At 34.6% G+C, this 23,561-nt stretch overlaps 1 long non-coding RNA gene across 1 annotated transcript in view; it reads left to right on the top strand.

Moving 5' to 3' along the window:
* Positions 1 to 22,540, top strand: part of LOC118765531 — a 30,069-nt gene extending 7,529 nt beyond the window's left edge. Inside the window, exons 2-3 of the long non-coding RNA XR_005001394.1 lie at positions 6,974 to 6,977; positions 22,513 to 22,540. This is a non-coding gene — a long non-coding RNA (uncharacterized LOC118765531). The remainder of the gene's footprint in view (positions 1 to 6,973; positions 6,978 to 22,512) is intronic.
* The last annotated feature ends 1,021 nt before the right edge of the window (positions 22,541 to 23,561 follow it).

The following is a 23,561-nucleotide window of genomic DNA, read 5'->3' as shown; positions in this document are numbered from 1 at the left end:
ATTTCTTCTGGACAAGTACAGCCTATTGGTGTCATTCTTAGAGTGGAAGCTTTCATGTACTGTAAACATTTTTCTTGTCTTTGTATCCATTTTCATTAGTTCTTACTTTTGCCATTTTGTAATTCCAGCCCTATACCGAAATTATCATCATCATTATTATCATTGAGTGAGAGAGCGCAGTGCATGCCACCAAAGTGGCACTGGTGTAAAATATACGAAGCCCAGTATACCCATCATGACTACCCATCTAATAAGGGTACACCAGATACATGCATCACAACCCTATGTGCATGACATGGTGATCTCATATCAAGATAAACAGAACATAACCTTGCAGGTGGGGGCCTAGTTAGAATTTTCTTCAGGTTGAGTAACCCATCCTGCTCAAAAGGTCCTTGAATAAGGGTTGTTTAAGGATGTTGAATGACACACTCATGTTTCCTAAGGTGAATCCTCCAAACCCCAAAGAATCCTTCTCAACACATGGCTATGATGCTCCCCTACTACTTCAGCTCATGATCATAAATGCACATATTGTCAGTCACTAAGGGATATGCTCAGCTAGTTATGGTCAAGCAACTGACAAGCAAATCTGTGGTATTGAGCAGAATATTTACTGTATCCCATCTATTATACCAAGACAAAACAATGTATGTGAAAACACTTCCAGTCAGTTAAGATCATCATCATCATCATCTATTTAAAGCAGTTTGATTCAGGCCCCATGCAATTTTCAGTTTTGTAGGCTTCTTACAGTAACCTAGCTCATCAGGATCATGTAGCTGAGTGGAGAGGTGCAGGAAGTCCCAAATGGCTACTGGAAACCAGGCCATGTATATGTGTGTGTGTGTATGTGCGTGTATGTGTGTTGTGTTTGTGCATGTGTGCATGTGTGTGTCCCCCCTTGTCCTGATATTGCAGGATAGTCATAAGCAAGGTTCATTGTAATACAGAGACCCTCATTTAAAATCTTCCATGAAAATATGTCAAACCATAGACCAATGATAACTTACTTGCAGACAAGTGAGGATTGGTCACAAGAATTACATGAAGCCATAGAAAATCTGCTACAATAAATTTTGTCAGATCTATGCAGTCAGCATCATGTTAAAAAAGATAATGATGATAATGTCAGCGATGATACTTATACGTAATGGACTTCCTGAGAGAATAACGTTTTCTTCATGTAAAAACAGAATTTGACATCAATAGAATTGATTGAATATTACAGAGTTGTGATATTTTTACACTTTTACATGTTTTAAGAATTAAATTATAGTCATCAGTCAACTTTAACTGGATATAAAATAAGTGTATATGAATTTCATCATTGGGAGCCCATCTGAAGCATTTTAATAGGTGCAGATATGGCTGTATGTGAAGGGGCATGGCTCACCGGTTACAGCATTGGACTCACAATGAAGAGGTTATGAATTTGATTCTCAGACCAGGCTATGTGTTGTGTCCTTGAGCAAGACACTTTACTTCACATTGTTCCAGTTCATTCAGCTATAGAAATGAGTTGCAACGTCACTGGTGCCAAGGTGTGTCAATCTCTGCCTTTCCCTTGGATAATAACATTGGTGACATGGAGAGGGGAGACTGGTATGCATGGGTGACTGATTGGTCTTCCATAAACATCCTTGCCTGGACATGTGCCTCGGAGGGGAACCTCTCAGGTGCAATCCCATGGTCATTCATAACCTAAAGGGGGTCTTTACCTTTACCTTTTATGGCTGTATGGTAAGACGTTTGCTTCCCAACCATGAGGTTTGGGGTTCAGTCCTACTGCATGACACATTGGGCAAGTGTCTTCCACTATAGCTCCAAGGTGATTAAAGCTTTGTGAGTGAATTTGGTAAACAGAAACTGATAAAAGCTTTTTGTATATGTGTGTGTATATGTGTGTGTGTGTGTGTGCATCTTCTTGCCTTGACATCATGCAATAGTTGTAAATGAGTGTCACTGTCATGCATGAGGTGTCCATAATTTCAGTCTTCCATGAAAATATGTCTAGCCATTAGCTTACTTGTAAACAGGTAAGGGTTGGACACAGGAATGGTCATAGAAAATCTGTTTCAATAAATCCCCTCCAACCCATGTAGGCATGGAAAAGTGGATTTTAAAACAATGATGATGATGATGATGATCTATGCTATTCTTCATGATCATTTTTCACATTGGCAAAAGGTCGCAGATCTTGGTGTCATTTAAATTGTCCTTAGTATGCAGTATATGGCATCCGTTGATCAGTATTGACCATATAACTGCACCTGCATGTGCACAGAAAGGAGCCTATACAGAGTCACTGAATCTACTAGAAACAACAGTTAAATCCCCCTAAAATCAAATTTTGTGATCATAGAAACCAATGATATGCAATGGATAATGTAGTCCTAAGTAGTGCACCGTATCAGGAAAAGGAAGGGATGGCATGGCTGGAATGCCTTTGATCATGGGTCTGCATACTAATGGTTAACCTAGGATGAAACAAAAATAACAATTAAAAAGAAATTAATTTAAATATCAATTTCTTACAAGGAGGCACGAATCATGCTTTCAAATGCATCTATGTATTCAAAACGCAAACAGCATCATGATGAATGAAAAGAAATAGGAAGATGTCAACAGCTTTGTATACTTAGGAGCCTTTGTCTCTATTATTACAGGTGGTACCATGGATCTGGATAACTTACTCGACAAAGCCCAGGCCATGTTCAGATCATCTGTAACTGCAAAAGCAATAACTTTGGTAAAGATGGTTCTGACATATGGCTCCCTTGAAAAATAACAAAAGCTGACAGCAAGAGAGGGAGATTCTTAAGGTATGGGGCTAGATTACACAAATAATGAAACCATGCTCAAGAGAGGTGGAGTGAAGGGGATGAACAATGAAGGACAGAGAAGGAGGTGGAAATATATTGGCCACATCCAAAACAAAGATCCTAACAACAACATATGGTTGCCATGAAAGGGGTCCTTGAAGCAAGGAGTAAGATTGGAAGACTGAAGAACATCTGGAGAAGAATTGTTGGAAAAGAGAAACAGGCCAGTAGATGTGGAATGTGGAATCAAGTGTGAATGACAGAGAGAGAGAGCATGAAAGCTTTATATGCAACCTGGCATGAAGTAAAAAGAAGAATGTATTCAAAGGGATAAAAGTTCAGGGTATTACTGGTACCTATTTTATCAACTCCAGGAAAATGAAACTGAAAAGTTTAACTGGAGATGGATTTGAAATCAATATTGAGAAAAATGAAACTAAATGAGATAATATAGTTATTCTGGTGTGTTTCTATCTGTTTCCAGAAATGTTCCATCAACCATCATTGAATTGCATTAACAGTAAATGATGTGAATATTAGTTAGACATTTTAGCTCATCACACTGGCAACACAAAAGAACGAACACAAAATGAAATACAACTATCTTATTGAATAAAGAGATCCTTCACTATTTTATTGAATAAACTTGGTTTTCATAAAGTCTTGTGATTTATTTTCTTGAAATATAATAAATATTGAATCAGTAGGGGGGAAAATATCTAAGTTTTCTGCCATAAAAGTCTAAAAGAAACTAATAAGTTTTCTGCCTTCTTACATCTAAATTGTTATTTTTCATTCTAAATTTAATATATTAAATTTGAAGCTTTTCAATAAAGGAATCAAATATGTTAAAGTCAAAATTTCTAATAAAAGCAGATTTAAACATATATTTCCTGAAATGATAAACTTAATACTTCTTGAAAATTTCAGGAGAGAAGGAAGAAGAGATATAAATCAATATTTAAAACATATTTAAACACATTTCATCATAAAACTAATAGTTAAATATATATTTTTTGTTGTTTTGTTTTGGCCTTTTTTTGTTTTTGGTGGGGTGGGTGTATGTGCAATCTTTCTTCAATTTAACTTTGATATCAGAAAATGATCAATTATTTTATTATTATTATTGAGCAATATTTTTGAAAATAACCAGTTGCAGAGCTGAGTCGTTATATGCTCAGACAGTTCTATTCCTTGGTATTCTGTTTGGTCCTGCAGTAAAGAATTTTATTAATGCCTCAGAATTAGTCTTGTAAGCTGCGTGGTGACTTCAATATTGCCATGGAAAAGTTGCCCAGTACATGCTGTAAATTGGTTGGCGTTAAGAAAGATATTCAGCCATAAGAAACCATGCCAAAACAGAAACTGAGGCACCATGCAGTCCTGGAACTCATTGGTTCTTGCCAAACGTCCAACCCATGCCAGTTTGCAACATGGTCATTAAATTATGACCATGATGATGATTAACATGAGAAGGTTAATCACTAATATTAGATTCACAATTATAATCATCCTTGTTATGGCTATAAACATCATCATCATCGCAGTCATCGTTGTTGTCATCACCATCAACAACATCGTTTTAACATCTAGTTTTCCATGTAGACAAATAGGCATTGGAGTGGCTGTGTGGTAAGTAGCTTGCTTACCAACCACATGGTTCTGGATTCAGTCCCACTGTGTGGCATCTCGGGCAAGTGTCTTTTGCTATAGCTTTGGGCCGACAAAAGCCTTGTGAGTGGATTTGGTCGATGGAAACTGAAAGAAGCCCATCGTATATATGTATATATATATGTATGTGTGTGTATATGTTTGTGTGTCTGTGTTTGTCCCCCACAACATTGCTTGACAACCGATGCTGGTGTGTTTACGTCCCCGTAACTTAGCGGTTCAGCAACAGAGACCGATTGAGTAAGTACTAGGCTTACAAAGAATAAGTCCTGGGGTCGATTTACTGACAAGCACACACATACACACACACACACACACACACACACATACGCACAAATACATATAATGGGGTTCTTTCATTTTCTGTCCACGAATTCCACTTTCAGTATTTTGGTTGGCCAAGGACAGCAATTCAATGCCAATCAGTGGTACCAAACCTAAAATCACATGGTTCCAAAGTAAAATTCTTTACCATACAGCTATGCTCTACCTATATGATTACAGTTCTAAATATAAGCTTCACCAATCTCTCTGATATTAAATACATCACATGCAAGCATTCACCCTTTTTAGTGTATATCATATCTGACTATAATGAATTTCACAATAAAAATTTTCTAGTTTCTTTTATGTCTTTCAGTATCAGCCAAGTGTTTCAGAGTTTTAAAACACAAGCATTAAATAACATTTTCACACAGTTTTAACAATCAGGAGATTGGTTTGTTTAATATATTAGAATAAAAGTTTCTAACTGTAATTTACATGAAACAACAAAAAACAAAAACATTTGGCCAACACACACACGCATACACACAAATACATACATACATATACATATATATGTATATATATCATACATGTGTGCGTGTGTGCGTGTGTGTGTATCCATATATATTTTTGTATGTACGCATGCAAGGCATGTATGTATATCTACTTTAGCTTTCTATGCATTTTATGCTTTATATTCGAAACTAAAAATATATTTTCAAGAGATAAAAATAATGAAAACAATTTAAATGCCTGAGTTTTCTCTTGAAATAACTTTGACATCAATGTAAACAACTTGCTTCCAATGAGTTCAAAATAATTCTATATAAATAAAAGAAACAAAAAAGAAAATTTAAACTCGGGACTTTAATTAGAGGGAAGGTATTGGAGTAATGAAAATTTCATTAAAATTCAAAATGGTTCCATAAAATCTTTGAAAATATTGACAGTAAAGCAATCATTAAGCTAAGATAACCAAAAAATTAAGGCTGTATGAATCCATAAACCAGCTCGCAAAGAGAAATATTTCCATTGGAAATATAAGCATTAGCTTAATAAGTTTTCCGATTAAAAATACTTCAATAAGAAGAGTCAAGCAAAAATATTACGATAATGAATCACAATTTTTGGCAATGATTCTCAAAGAATTAAGACTGATTTACTTTTCAAAAGTCCTTGTGTTTATAGCCAAAGTAAATGATGTTTAGATTTTGCTTCTTTACATCTTTATTTGAGGTAAATTAGGGCATGAATAAACAAGGGTTGTATTGAAAATGTGCCAGATTTCTAGTGTATTATTTGAACTCTTATACATATATCATGGTATCGAAGCTTTATAAATGCAGCCAAGTATTAATTGGTGAATGTGATGTGATGGTGGATGCAAAATCTTGTTTATATGTATCTGTGAGTATGTATGTGTTCATTCGTTCATGTATATGCTTGTTTTCCCTGCTAGCATGGGTTAGACAAAAATACTATTCAGACATTGTTTTAGATCTGGAAGCCCCTTCTGTTATTTGACTATCTTGGCTGCATGTTTTTCAAATAAATGATCACTTACTCCAGACATCTTTGAAGATATAAAGCCAGCTTTTGTTGATAAGGAAATAACAACATCACCAATTGTAGCTCAGAGAATTCTGGAGACACTCGTTTGTTGATGCACAGACACACATATACATGTATGCATTTGTGTTGTGTGGTGTGTGTGTTTGTATGTGTTAGCATATATATATATATATATATACATACACACACATACATATGTATACATATACAAATATACATACATACATATATATAAATACATACATATACATATGTCTATATACATGCACACACACATACATATAATTAAAACATATACATATACATATATATATATAATATATATATATATAATAATATATATATATAATAATAGTATATTGGCAGGGCCGGCCTGCTAGGTAGCCGGCCAGAATGCTAGAAGAAGATCATCACGATCAAACTACAAGGGAAATTCTCTAGAGGAAGAATTCAGCGAACACCAGAACCAACTTTGGCGGGCAGGACATATAAAAAATTAAATAAAAACAGACTAAGCATACCTCGGTTCGGTCTTAACAAAAGAATTACTTGCATAATTCAAGTGTCCGTGATTTCATCAGTACATTCGGTCCTCGAGATGCAAACCGCAAGACTACCCCAGCCTCTGTGTCAAACAGACACGTGCTTAGTCTTACTGTTACATCGGGAATAAAATTTCAAATGTCTTGGTTTGGTGCGCTAAGAGACTCCTGAAGCGAAGGGCTGCAGTGAATAATTCACTGCGGGTAGTGCTACAACTAGGGAACGTATTTATTTAAATATTTAAATATTGAGGGAGATAAATTAATATTAATTTTAATATCAATTTAAAACCAGTAGTCCAGCATTCAAAAAATCTGAGGAGTCAGAGAAAATTCAAATATATGTGTATATGGCAGGGCTGGCCTGCTAGGTAGCCGGCCAGATGCTAGAAGAAGATCATCAACGATCAAACTACAAGGGAAATTCTCTAGAGGAGAATTCAGCGAACACCAGAACCAACTTTGGCGGGCAGGACATATGAAAATTAAATAAAAAACATAATTTTTCATATGTCCTGCCCGCCAAAGTTGGTTCTGGGTTCGCTGAATTCTTCCTCTAGAGAATTTCCCTGTAGTTTGATCGTTGATGATCTTCTTCTAGCATTCTGGCCGGCTACCTAGCAGGCCAGCCCTGCCAATATACACATATATTTGAATTTTCTCTGACTCCTCAGATTTTCTGAATGCTGGACTACTGGTTTTAAATTGATATTAAAATTAATATTAATTTATCTCCCTCAATATTTAAATATATATATATATATATATATATTTGTATGTATGTATATATATATATGTATATATGTATGCATATGTGTATAGAATAGGATTCTTTTTGTTACTATTTAATACATTCACAAAGCTATGTTTTGTCAGCCCAAGCCTCTAATAAAAGACATTTTCCCAAACTGCCAATCAGTGGGGCTGAACCTGAAGCTACATGGTATGGAAGCTAACTTCTTGACCACACAACCCTGTCTGTAGTTCAACACAGCCATGCCTGCATTTGTGCAAAGAAATTTTTGTATGAATAATGTTATTCTATATTTGTGTCAGTTTACTTTATACCAAGAGTAATGGATTGGCAAAATGGATAAAGTATCCAATGAAATGACCTGATTTCTCTTCTCAGTTTTGTGTTCTCATTTCCTGAGTTGCAGGACTTATTGTGAAACCTGAATGGACATCTCAATCCGACCTGTGAATGTTTTTGTCAGAACTTACTTTGTTGGTAGCATTCAACTGAAATCTCCAGTTTAGGGACACCTGTCTCTCCTCCTCTCCCTACCACTAGATAGATAGAGTGTGTGTTTCAGTATAGACTCTATCTACCAATTTTACAAAGCCTTGATCAGCATCAGATATAGCAGAAGATAGTATCTTCTGTGCCACTCAGCAGGATGAAACTCAAAGCTGTTTGACTGCAAAGCAAACTTCTCCATCCTTATGCTTATGCACACACATGTACATATATACATTTGCATATGCTCATAGATACATATGTCTATGCTTGAGTGTGTGTGCATATATGCATGTTTGTATCAGCATAAGATGGTAAAAAGAAAGAAAAAAATAGATGCATTGAATGAAAATATTTTGTATATCTTGAGGAAATGGCTAGATATTCTACAAGGAATTTTTGTTCAATGCATTAATTTCTTTTCTTAACATTTCATGCTGATACACACATACTTATCATATTCAGCATACACTCACTTATCGTTGCCTTCCATCCACCTCCAAAGCTAATAAAGGAAGTCCCAAATAAAGCACTAGAGTCCACAAAATTAACTAAGATAAAGACAGCCCCTGGGCAAGATTGTTTATTGAAGACCAGCAGTCGCCCATGCATACCAGTTTCCCCTCTCCATGCCACTGATGTTACCTAAGGAAAGGCAAAGGCTGTTGCAGATAGGCACCAGTGACGTCACAACTCATTTCTACAGCTGAGTGAACTGGAGCAACATGAAATAAAGTGTCTTGCTCAAGAACACAACACACAGCTCAAACCAGGAAACAAACCCAAAACCTCACTATTTAAGCCTGATTCACTAACCAGTGAGCCATGCAAGATCAATTAAAACCCTGTACGTTGGTAGCTCAACTTGGCTGCAGTCCAATGTCCAAAACTTGTACATGAATAATAAAAAAAATGAATATGTTAAGATTAGTTTCATTCACACAAAATAACATTTTTATGACTTTTAAATTTAAGATGCAATCTTAGCAAAATAAAATCTCTCGATTCAGCATGAAAATTATTAATTGAAAGGTTTAAATATTGAATATTCATAAAGTTTAGATATTAAAAGATACTTTCCAGACTTTAATATTGTGCAAGTATGCATACACACACAACATGTACTCACATGCACACATGCATCTACACACAAATAAATTACACAGCCTTTCAATAAGCAGAGAATATAAAAACCAAAGAAAGAAAATTGCCATATTCCGAAATGAATCCTTTACTATTTACATTGAAAGACTGTACAAAGGTTGTAAGTGTTTTAAATTTACTTTTCCACAATAATAATGATGATGATGATGATGATGAAGATGATGATGATGATGATGATGATGATGATGACGACGATGACGATTATTATTATTATTATTATCATTATTATTATTATTATCATTATTATTATTATTATATTATTATTATTATTATTATTATTATTATTATTGTTATTATAATGATTTTTCTTTCACTGTTCTCAGGGAACCTGGAAATAGACTATATTGAAGTGAATTCACAATGTAGTCAGAAATCAGGATTAAACTATTATTATTATTATTATTATCGTTATTATTATTATTATTATTATTATTATTATTATTATTTTATTATTATTATTATTATTATTATTATTATTATTATTATTATTATTATTATTATTATTTTCCCCCTTTGATTTTTTCACATCTGAAACCTTTTTCCCCCTTTCTTCTTTTCTTCCTTAGCTGATTGGGGCATGAAATAGCATCAGCAGAAAGTATATCTTGATTTTCAAAGTGAAGATCATAATAATGATAATAATAATAATAATAATAATAATAATAATAATGGTAATAATGGTAATAATAATAAAACGAAAATCACAATTATTCATAAGCCAATATATATAGTCTATTGATTAGCTTTGGACAAATAAAGTGAATTCTCATTATTAATCTTTGATAAAGATGACTGCTGGGGAAGATAGATATATAAATAAAAATTTTTTAAATATATAAAATGTAATTAACAAAGAATCAACCAAAGTTCTTAACTTAAAGATCATTCTTCAAGAAAACAATAATAGTAATAAATAATTAAAAACTTTAAAAAAAACTCATATATTTTATTTATCGACCAATAAAGCTCTTGAGTTGAAAAGGAAAATATGACATAAGTTATAGTCGACTAGCTCCTCAGGTCCTTTCAGATATATTTTCAAAATCAATATCTATTGAAAATATTAAAGTGTACTATAAATATCTTATCCCCTTAACTAATAATTGTATTATATCTTTTTTTATTATCAATATATATATATGCATATATATTATATATATATATATATATTATATATATATATATATATACATATATACATACATATATATATATACATATATATATATCATATATGTTTATATACATATATATATATATATATATGCATATATATATATATACATATATATATATATATACATATATATATATATATATATATATATATATATATATATAGTTATACCCAAATTTATATGTATATGCATATCCATCTATATATCTATCTAATCTATCTATTTATCTATCTGTCTGTATGCCTATCTATCTATACATACATACATATACATACATACATATATATATATAATATATATATATATGTGTGTGTGTGTGTGTATATGCATATATATATATAAATATATATATATATATTGCTTTACCATTTTTATCAATATATATAGCTTGATATGTAGATACATACACACACATGCACACATGCACACACTCATACACACACACTTATATGCATACCTGATCAGATCAGAAAGAGACACAATCATGTAGTCATGTGTTAAAGAAATTGTAAAGCATCATTTCTTATTTATTTAAAGCTGGTACTGAATCTCATAAGTCTCTATTCACATGAACGAGTAAAGATTTCACTTGACGGACATTCTAAGAATCTAAGAATATATTAAGAAGCTCATATTATAAGCCAAGGTATAGCTGTGTGGTTAAGAATTTAGCTTTTCAACCATGCGGTCCCAGTTTCAATCCCAACAAACACCAAAATGATGTTGTAATTAATTAACAATAAATGTCTCAAAACTGCTTACTGGTGCATTTGGTTGCACTTCTAAGCAAATTTGATATTGATCATGGAGTGACCAAACTCAGTTTAGCTAGTAAACATTCGGGTTTTTTCTCCTTTTACTTACCCTATTCAAAAGACAGAAACTGTATGGAAGCCAATCCTATAGGCATGCATGTGTGTGTGTTTGTGTGTATGTATATACATGTGCATGTGTAGACTTGTATGTATGTGTGTTTGTCTGTGTGAGCATATGTGTATGTAGGCTTGTGCATGGTTGTGCACATGTATATATACATGTGTTTGCATGTGTGTGTATGAGGATGTGTGCATGCATACATGTATGTGTATGCATATGTGCATATGTATGTAAGCTTAGTTATGTATGTGTATGTCTGTGTAACTTGGTGTACATACATGTGCATGCATGCATCTGGAATGTGTATGAGGTTGTGTGTAAGCACACATGTATGTGTACGCATGTGTGTATCTGTGCATACGTGTGTGCAATTGAGCGTGTATGTTTGATGTGTGTGCTCATATATGTATATGTATGCATGCATGCATGTTTGTGTCTGGGTGTGTTTGTATCTGCATGCCTTCATACTGACACTGCTTCGGCAATTATGGTGTTTCTTTGTATTTAGCATTAGCAAAATGCATCACATCTTGATACGTTAACTTGCAGAACCAGTGGAACAAAGAACCTCATTTGAAAACGAGTAAGGAACCGTATCAAGACAATCATATTTCTGGTAAATACTGCTTCAAGAGCTGTTGGCAAACCATTCCAGCATGGAAAAAAATAGTGATGATTGTGATGATACTGACTGTGATGATGATGATGATGATGATGATGATGACAACCACGACGACGACGATGGTGATGGTGATGTTGGTGATGGTGATGATGGTGATGGTGGTGTTGGTGATAATGATGATGATGATGGTGATGACAACAACTATGATGATAATGATAATGATGATGATGATAATGATACAATAATGATAACAACAACATCGATGACAATGGCAATAAGGAGGTAGAGGAGAAAGTGATAATTGCAGATGAAAGCTTAAAGATCAGAGAAAATTATACATGTGAAATAAACAAAAATTTGTAAAACAGAAGATTCATCTTAAAAGCATGGGAACAGGTGAAGAGGACAAGTTTCTGAAGACAGTCATTCTCTACGAATGATCAAATTATACATCGGGGGTGTCACAAACTTACAAAACAAGTTAGATTGACACAAAAATAGTTAGTTTCAGAATATAGTTAGCATGCATTAGATATTATTAGTAAAAATAAAACTGAAACATTGCATGAAATGCAATGATCATACCCCCAAATTATTGGAATTTTTTAACACTAAATGTCTAAAAACCGCTTATTGGTGCATTTGGTTGCACTTCTAAGCAAATTTGATAATTGATCATAGAGTAGCCAAACTCAGTCTAGCTAGTAAACATTCGTGATTTTTTCCTTTTAATTATCACCCTTGCATAAGACACACCTAATTTTCCAAGGATATTTCTTGAGAAAGAAATTCTCAGTATTCTTCATCGTGCATTTATTGAAAGATATTTTAAATGGTTTTGTAATGGAAAGTATGTGATTCTGCACATGTAAAAACACTACTATGACAGTATAATGGAATAAAATATGAAATCATACAATGTAAGTTTACATTAACATTTAAAGGAAGCTAAATTAAATTTGCCATAGCAAAAAGAAATAGATTGATAACAATAAAGCCTGATATATGCAAACAAATACAAACACACTGGAAAAATATGGAACAAAACAGACAGAAAAATACAAATAGGTGGAGAGTAGTGTCAGTGCAAATGGCTGGAATGAAGGTTTGTTAACATTCCATTCACTTTTCTAGGAGTATTTTTACATTGAAATAATAAACAAACTTTTCTTTAAATAATACAGTTATTAAATAATGTAGGTCATATTAGTTTCAAATTTTGGCTCAAGGATCGCAATTTCAGGGAAGAGATGAGTCAATTACTTATTTCTTTATTGCCCACAAGAGGCTAAACATAGAGGAGGACAAACAAGGACAGACAAAGAGATTAAATTGATTACATTGACTCCAGTGCATAGCTGGTACTTAACTTATCAACCCCGAAAGGATGAAAGGCAGTCATCTCCGGCTGCATCGCGGCCAAGCCGGAGACATAGACTTGCTGGCTCATACCCCTTAATGTAGTCTGGACCCTCTTGGCGTGCAATGGTCACCTAGAAGCATGACTGTTCCATGTGGCCCAACCCGTAAATTTACAGGTCGGACCACGTCACGGTATCGACCACGCAGAATTTGAACTTGGAACGTAACGGCAGACAAAATACCACTAAGCAGTTCGCCCGGCATGGTAATGTTTCTGCCAGCTCGCTGCCTTGAGGTGAGTCGATTACATCAACCCCAGTGCTCAATTGCTACTTATTTTGTCAACCCTGGAAGGATGAAAGGTAAAGTTGACCTTGGTGGAATTTGAACTCAGAACATAAAAATGAATGAAATGCCACTGAACATTTTGCTTGGTGTGCTAACAGTTCTGCCAGCTCACCACCTTAATGTAGAACATATATTAGCTTTAGGTCATGTATACTGGGAAAGGAGAGACTTGATACATTGATGTATGCTCCTTGCATAACTGCCAATGAACCATAAATAATTTCTCTTAAATTTGTGTTGACTCTGATAATTTGGCCTCTTTCCAATACGTGTGTTATTAATGCCCATAAGTGTACCTCATGAACTTATGTTCCTTTGCTCCCTAGCCAACAACACTCAGGCTCCCATTAGAGGTAGGGGACTTTTTTGATAAGTTTAAGAATAAAATCAGTGCATCATATATGCTGGCAAATAAAGTATACCTTGTTTCAACTATATATATATATATATATATATATATATATATATAGAGAGAGAGAGAGAGAGATAGATATATATAGATAGATAGATATATACATGCATACATACATACATAGATAAACTTACTTGGAAACGGATGTATGGTGGTGTATACACACGTATATATGTATGCATGTGTATATGCTATATGCATGTGTCTATATATACATATACATAAATCTGTTTATCTACCAATCTATCTATCTATGTGCATGTGTGTATGTGTGCATACAGGTGCAGTTATGGCCCTGTGGTTAAAGAGCTCATTTCACATCCACAGGATTTTGAGTTCAGTCCCAATGTGCAGCACTGAGGCTAGTGTCTTCTGCTATTGTCCTGGGTTAATCAAAGCAACATGGGTGGATATGTGCGTGTGTGTGTGTGTGTGTGTGTGTGTGTGTGTGTGTGTGTGTGTGTGTGTACATACATATGCAGTCTGCGATGGGTAAATTGTTGCCCTTTCATACTTTTAATTTCGTGCATGCACCTTGTTTTGATTTTGTTGACTACACTGTATAGTAGAGTTATTTGAACACCATCTGTGAGAAAAACAGCACCACGATACAATCCACTCTGCCAGAAATGTGGAAACGACATGCTGTACTGCTTAGCATTTGTGCCGGAAGCTCCAATCTAAATATTTCAGAGTGTTTGACTGTCCAGCTGAGGGCAGCACAGAGGATTCAGAAAGAGTTGGATGAGTCTAATATTGATTATGAGGATACGGCAGCTCAGAAAACTCACTCTGATTGTTCTGATAAGGAAAGAACTCCTGAATTTTTTGGTGAGATCCAGGCCAAGATTGACAACGATCACCTCCAAGTCAATTAGGTCCATTGCCAGGGACATGGGAGTGTCAAAGTTTCTTATCAGGCAGGTAATACATGAAGATATTCAGTATTCTTCATATAAGCTGAGAAATGGCCAATTTTTATTCTGAACCATCAAAGACAAGAGAAAAGACCATGCTATGAAGCTTTTGAACAAACTCAAGCATAACCTCCAACTGAACATGCTTTGGTTTTTCTCAGACGAGAAAAATGTCTGCCAGGATCAGATGGGGAACACACAGAACAACTATTAGTTTACCAGGTCCCCAAAACATATAATGAGAGTGATAAAAATCAAACATCCAGTCAACATCGTGGTGTTTGGAGTGATCACTAGTAATGGCAACGTTGTGCCTCCATTTATCTACCCACATGGCCTCAGACTCAACACAGAGGGCTACATCAAGTGCCTGGAGGAGGTAGTGCTGCTCTGGTACAAGGGGATAGCTGCTGGAAGATCCTATGTCTGGCAATAGAAATCTGCACCATGCCCCACAAGCAGGAGAACCCAATCGTAGCTATCAGAGAAATTCTGTTATCACATCACCCTTAACATCTGGCCACGTAACTTCCCCAGACTGCAACACTCTTGATTATTTTATGTGGGGCACAGTTGAGCAAGAGACTAACAAAACTCTTTGTAACACTAAAGATGAACTGAAGACAAGGATTATGGCAGCATTGACCAACTTAAACAAGGAAACCATCCAGAAGAGTTGCAGGAGATTTTGAAGTCATCTGGAGACAATGGCGATTTTATTGAATAAATTTACTTCTTAGTATTTCAAGATCACTGTGATCACCATGACCAACCAGGCTATCAAATGTTGCTACACATCGCTGATCACAATGCACTTCACATTGTTTTAGACTTCAAATGATTCCACCCCACTGGCTAAGTGAGCAGGCCAACAGAAGAAAGAGTGAGAGAAAGTTATGGCATAAGAGTACAGTTGGGATCGCCAGAGCCTCGTGGAGCTTTAAGTGTTTTCACTCCATAAATACTCACAATGACCAGTCGGGGAATCGAAACCATGATCCTACAACCTCGAGTTCACTGCCCTAACCACTGGGCCATTGCACCTCCACTGTATTTCAAGATATTTTTATGTAATTTTGGTAAATATACCAGTTAAAATAAGATGTCAGTGTTATTTTCATTTTTACGTAATTTAAATGACAATATATTCACCGCACCCTGTATATAGGCATAACTCATTTTTCATTTGTTAATGGTGATGACCTGAAATCACACTTGCTTCAGGACCAGAAGTTATACGAGCATGGAATCATGAAGTTGCCAGAAAGAAGGCAAAAGGTCATCAAACAAAATGGAATATATATAATTGATTAAAGTTCATTCTTTGTATGAAAAACAAATTGACTTTTATTTCACACAGTAAAATCGAAATTACTTTCTTGCTAACACAATACATATACATATATACATTTTTATACATGCTCATACATGTATACATGCATAAATATATGTATTTATATATGAAATTTATATTAATCAAAGGACATACTGAGTATATCTGCCTGCTGGAAATAACAGTCAAAAAATCATATTTAAACCACCAAAAAAATAATACTGATAATAACTACATAAGTCAACCATACATGAGCAAACTGGTCAAGAAAATCATTCACATACCTATATAGCATCCAGCAATATATTTTCTGGTATTTGAACTCACGTGGACGGGTTTCCAAATTGGCATTATAGCCTTACCCTCCTCAGCACGTGTTGCCACAATGAAAAAAATATCCTAACCTGTCACATTGAAGTCTGTGATGCACTGATTTGCCTTGTGCAAAATCATAATATTCTCAGTGTGAAAAGAACTCCAATAAGGAGAAAATAATTCAGGAATGAATATTTGCAAAGATGTTATTAACTCTATTATTATCTAGGGGAATATGAGTAAATTGATAATAACAGAATTAATAATATAGGTGCTTGCAGGCCCAAAAAAGCATTCAATAGCTGAAAGATTGAAATTTATATTAATCAAAGGACATACTGAGTATGTCTACCTCCTGGAAATAACAGTCAAATCTCTTATCTAAACTGCTGGAAAAATAACACTGATAATAACTACAGCAGTCAACAATATGTGAGCAAACAGGCCAATATACCTATATAGCATCCAGTTATATATTTTCTAGTATTTTTTCGGTGGTTTAAATAAGAGTTTTGACTGTTATTTCCAGCAGGTAGACATACTCAGTATGTCCTTTGATTAATATAAATTTTAATCCTTCAGCTATTTAATGCATTTTTGGGACTTGCAATTGCCTATGTTATTAATTCTGTTATTATCAATTTACTCATATTACCCTAGATAATAATAGAGTTAATAATATTTTAGCAAATATTCCCTCCTTCACTCCAGAATTATTTGCTCCTTATTCGTATATATATATATATATATATATACATATATATGTATACTCTTTTCCTTTTTTACTTGTTTCAGTCATTTGACTGCGGCCATGCTGGAGCACCACCTTTAATCGAGCAACTCGACCCCAGGACTTATTCTTTTGTAAGCCCAGTACTTATTCTATCGGTCTCATTTGCCGAACTGCTAAGTAACGGGGACATAAACACACCAGCATCGGTTGTCAAGCAATGCTAGGGGGACAAGCACAGACACACAAACATGCACACACATATATATATATACATATATACGACGGGCTTCTTTCAGTTTCCATCTACCAAATCCACTCACAAGGCTTTGGTCGGCCCGAGGCTATAGTAGAAGACACTTGCCCAAGGTTCCACATAGTGGGACTGAACCCGGGACCATGTGGTTTGTAAACAAGCTATTTACCACACAGCCACTCCTGTATATATAAAAGAAAGAAAGTATATATGATTATAAGGGAAAAGATTTTCTCCAAAGCATAGACCTCACTCTGAAGTGCTCAAGATATTCAAACCTGAGGCATTATATATATATATATATATATATATATATATATATATACACACACATGTGTATACAAACATATATACAGACGAACATATATGTGCATACATGCACACATAAGGTAATCACTCATCCACACGTATATATAAACACATGCATCATCATCATCATCATTTAACGGCCCTTTTCTATGCTGGCAAGGGTTGGACAGTTTGATAGGAGATGGCCAGCTGGAGAGTTGTTCAGGCTCCATATCTGTCGATTGCTTCATGAAGAATGTGCATTTATACATGATGTTCTTGGTGAGACATTTATTATCTAAAGGGCAGGACACAAAGGACGTTTGAGACTGCATAGTTTTATTGTAGGTGTTATAGGGAAAGTTGTGGGATTTGTCCACCTGATGTTAACTGGACATTGTAGGGGTCATATATTCTAGTGTTATGAAGTGCAGCGATGGTGGTTGTGAGGGAGCAATCTGAAGGATATAATTTATTGTAGCTTTCAATTTCTGTCTAACAAATCCACTCACAATGCTTTTGAGCAGCTCAGGGCTTTAGTAGAACTCACTTGTCCAAGGTTGTGAAGGCACATGGCTTAGTGGTTAGAGCAGCGGACTCACGGTTGAGGGATCATGGGTTCGAATCTCAGACTGGGTGATGTGTGTGTTTATGAGCGAAACACCTAAGCTCCACACGGCTCCGGCAGAAGGTAATGGTGAACTTCTGCTAACTCTTTTGCCACAACTTTCTCTCACTCTTTCCTCCTGCATCTTGCAGCCCACCTGCAATAGACCGGCGTCCTGTCCAGGTGGGGAACCTATACACCAAGGAAACCAGGAAACCGGCCCTTATGAGACAGGCATGGCTCGAGAAGGAAGGAACTTGTCGACAGTACCACACAATGGGTCTGAACCTGAAGTCAATATAGTTGTGAAACAAAATAGTTATTGTTATTAATATATAATTTGTTCTCCATGACATAGTCTTCATCAAGACCTTTTATTCAGTTTTTGCACTTTCCTCCTTCTATGGCAACAATACATAAAATCATTTAATTTTCAGAGATTATTAATCACTGCTAGTTTAAACCTCACATCGAAGGTTCAATTTTTGTATCACCTTTATCCATTTATAAATCCTGATTGTTTCTGACTTTTTCTATTTTCGATTTCTTTTCTTTTTGTTTTTTTTTTCTTTCTTCTCTATCATTTCACTTCACTTTCCTTTAAATAACAATACAAATTCATCTTCCCCCTAATTAACTTGCTCTGTTGATTGGTTGTGTTGACTGTGTATTTCTCACACATTAAGTAAGAAACACAAGTTTATTCAACCAATACACACAACTAAATAAAATTTGTATTAACTTCGGGCAAAAAAGAGAAAATTTCCTTGCAAAGACTAATTTCCGGATAAAATATAAAAACATGAAAAAAAAACACAAAAACAAACTAGAAAACAACAACAGCAAAAATTATATTATTAACTCCATCTTTGTTTTCCCATATATAGTTACAAATAAATAATACCAATAAAATAAACTAACAGCAATCTTAAAGCAACAATATTTCTGCTAGCTTCAAGACAAAAATTTACTTTTACCTTTCTTTTTGTTCCTATCAGCATTTCTAAGAAAATGCATTCTCTACAGAAATGAATATTTATTCCTTATTTTCCTTCTCCTTTATTCTCTCCCCTCTATCTATCTATCTATCTATCTATCTATCTATCTATCTATCTATCTATCTATCTATCTATCCATCTATTTATCTATCTATCTATCTATCTATCTATCTATCTATCTATCTATCTATCTTTCTTTCTTTCTATCTATCTATTTATCTATCTAACAATCTATCTATCTAGCTAACTATCTATCTATCTATCTATCTATCTATCTATCTATCTATCTATCTATCTATCTATCTATCTAACTAACTAACTAACTATCAATCTCTCCTCACTCTCACCCTCTCTTTCCCCATATATATATATATATATATATATATATATAGAGAGAGAGAGAGAGAGAGAGATAGATAGTTAGATAGATAGATAGATAGATAGATATGTATGTGTGGATGTGTGTATGCATATATATATATTTGCTTTTGACCGAGTATCTGTGTGTATGCATGTATGCATGTATATATGCATATAAACACACACACACACACACACACACACACACACACACATATATATATATATATATACTTATATATATATAACTACATATAAATTCAGATTTGTGGATGCATGAACATACACACAGAGACATATACACATATGCAAACACATACACAACATAATATACACATATATTCACACATAAAACACAAGTGTGCAGTGCAATGAAAATCGTTGAGTATAAATGGGACAATTAACATTCAAATTGAGAATTGTGAATTTCATTTGATTAGCTTGATGAAAGTCCAATAGGGCTTCTTGTAATTACAACTGTGTGGGAACGAAAATCGAAGATCAAAGTATAAAATAATTTGGTCAGAAACTCATCATTGACTTCAGATTTTTACACTTTGTTGTGTTAATATTTTTAACTATTGTTTGTATTTTTTTTTCTGTCTTCGTATGTGTTTTGCTTTATTTGTACTTTTTGTTTTTTTGTGTTTATGTATATGTGCTTATATGCGTATTTGTGTAATTATTTTCTTCATCAATCGACAGCATTTATGAATCGCACAATGTTAATTGTGGTGGTGGCTGTGGTGATTGTGGTAGTGGTGCTGCTGCTGCTGTTGGTGGTGGTGCTAACATTGGTGGTGGTGGTGGTGGTGCTTGTGTGAGGAAAACTTCTAAATCAAATTATTAAATCTTCCTCTCAAAATGACATCCTATAAAGTAAAAAAAAAAACCCAGAAAAATTGAAAGAAAAAATGATAAAAAGAAAGATATATACCAAGAAGAAATTCCTAATATACAGAAAGATGTTATTACTGTTGTTGCTGTTGCTGTTGTTGTTGCTATTGAGCCCCAGGTCTACTCTGATCAAGCTGGTTTAAAATCAATGTTCCCTCTAAGCTGTTTGCTTGTGTGCGTGCACACTTGTTTCACATCTAGCGCACAAAGGGAAAACATGCGCAGAGAGAGATTTTTCATGAAGAAACAGAATTTGCTTCTTTTTTTTTTATTAAAGATGGATACTCTCATAGAAGCACATAAGTTTGTAAAGAAAGACAAAATTTACCCAGAAATTTGCTTCAGCACAAACCCACCAGAAAAAAAATTTAGTGATGTCTTTGCTTATATTGACAGGTATTCCATTCGTGACTACTTTATCATTTTAGTTAAGTGACAGACCTGGATTAAAATGGAAAAATTGGTGAGAAACAAAGAACAAAATCAATTAGCTACAAGAGAGAGAAGCTAGATGTCAGGTCAGAAATATTCAGTAAAGGAATAAAGAAGAAGAAATAGACTTATATATATTCTTATCCAAACGAGTTGTGTTGGTAGGAATTTCCTCAAAGCTTTAAAGTTCTGGGGAAATTCCAAGAAAGACAGAAACTTTTATATTATGCATTCTGTTATAGCTGAAAAAATTTAGTACTGTGTTGAAAGGTCTAAAGGTCACAGGTCAAAAGGTCAGCACTCCAGCTCCTGTTGCAACAGGCATTAATACAAAAAACTAATAAATCTCAAGACTTAGTTGTAAAAAGATATCATGTCAGTTCATGGCTCAAGTCATTTCATAAATGATGCACAGACTGATAATCATGTAAACCAGTACCTTCTGTTCCTTGGCCAAGCTGTCAGTGGATAAAGCAGGAACAGAACTCTGGGGTGGTTAAACCTTGGTGGGTGCAGGGTGTATAGTCAACTTAAACAGACAAAAATACAAAACCATTCTCTAAGGATGGATGAACTAAACAAGGGTTCAGCAGCTATCTTTAAAAGCCTACAAATTGTGGTGAGATCTCATTAAGGCTTTTGAGTCTAGCATTGCTGACTCTCTTGACAACTCCTGCATCTAACTGTTCCCTTCAGATATACAGGCCTCACTTTAACTATATCTTGGGAGACTTGTAGGCAAGAATCACTTTGAGAAGTGAAAGAACCCTTCCACGTAATTTAAATCAATTATAATTAGGATTATTAGCAGCTCATCTTGCACATTGTCATAAATTGCAGACAATGTTTCATGCTTACTATTTTACGAAAGCATATCCATTTTCTTATTTCAGTCACTAAACTGTGACCATGCTGGAGTATTGTGATTAAATAATTTGTGAATTTGCATTGCCAAATTCAATTCTTCTTGTGGACCTTGCAAAGGCACAAAACCAAGATCCATGTTTTCAGTCTGAGCAGGAATTTGTCCTTTTTTTTTCTTTCAATCGTATAGTAAGTGGAGGAAGAACAACTCCTGTGACCCCTCTCAGAGTCTTTGCAAATTGGAAACTTGTCCTTAATTTAACAACAGAAAGGTTTCTGTTAAAAATGAAGGCAGCGAGCTGGCAGAATCATAAGCATGCCGGGCGAAATGCTTAGCAGTATTTCGTCTGCCGTTATGTTCTGAGTTCAAATTCCGCTGAAGTCGACTTTGCCTTTCATCCTTTTGGGGTCGATAAATTAAGTACCAGTTATGCAGTGGGGTCGATGTAATCGACTTAATCCCTTTGTCTGTCCTTTTTATGTACCCCTCTATGTTTAGCCCTTTGTGGGCAATAAAGAAATAAGAATTTTGTTAAAAACACCCAAAGGCCAGGAAGTGGTGTTAAACTGGGTGGTAGAGGAAGTCTACCACTCAAAGACACAATCATTTCTTCTTACAGGCTTCCACTCATTTTCCATCAATCAAATTTCACTCTAAAGACTTTGGTTTATTTGCAGCTGCAGTAGAAGTCAAATTGTCCAAATCACTGAGCAGTGGAAGTGAACTTGTAACTGCACAGTTGCAAAGTGACTTTCTGATGATTGAATTGCAATAGTTCATCCAATGCTAAATGTTCCATTCGTAGAATTACATCACCAATTTGATGTGTAACTAAAACCACAAGGGATTCTATAATGGTGATAGCAATTATACACTATAAGTTATATATAAAACATAATTGAAAAGTTAATCTCTGTTGTCTGAGTTTGGAAATCATTGTCCAAGTCTCTTTTATAGCTTCTGATGTGTAATGGAATCAATGTCATAAAAATCAATCATTGCACTTCTATAATTTGATACAATGGAATTCATTCCAGCTATTTCATCAAATGTCTATAGCTTACATGTAAGTAATTAACTAAAACTGTAACTAACAAACCAGTTACTATATTACAGTACTATCTGGATTTATATGAATACACTGTCTCAAATTACTTAACATGGAATTAACATCCAAGGGGGATACATACTGGTTAACAAAATGTGGATGTGCTCCATAGCCTTAGTGAAATATTCCTCACCAAAGTGCTCAACAAATGTCCATATAAATTATGAGTTATTAGGGGCTATAACATTAAACTCCACCCGTCTAACACCCGTGGACATATTTACAAAGTCAGAAAACAGCACAGCTCCCATGACTTTAGGAAACATTTTTTCACGCTGAGAGTTGCTGAAGCATGGAACAAACTGCCGGCATTAGTTGTTAGTTGTCAGAGCACTGCATCCTTCAAAACTTCCATGATTTCTGAGATTCGCCAACA

This window comes from Octopus sinensis, linkage group LG12, assembly GCF_006345805.1.
Source record: "Octopus sinensis linkage group LG12, ASM634580v1, whole genome shotgun sequence".
Taxonomy (NCBI): domain Eukaryota; kingdom Metazoa; phylum Mollusca; class Cephalopoda; order Octopoda; family Octopodidae; genus Octopus; species Octopus sinensis.
Note: the sequence above shows the minus strand (reverse complement) of the source record. Positions and strands in the feature narration are given on the sequence as shown.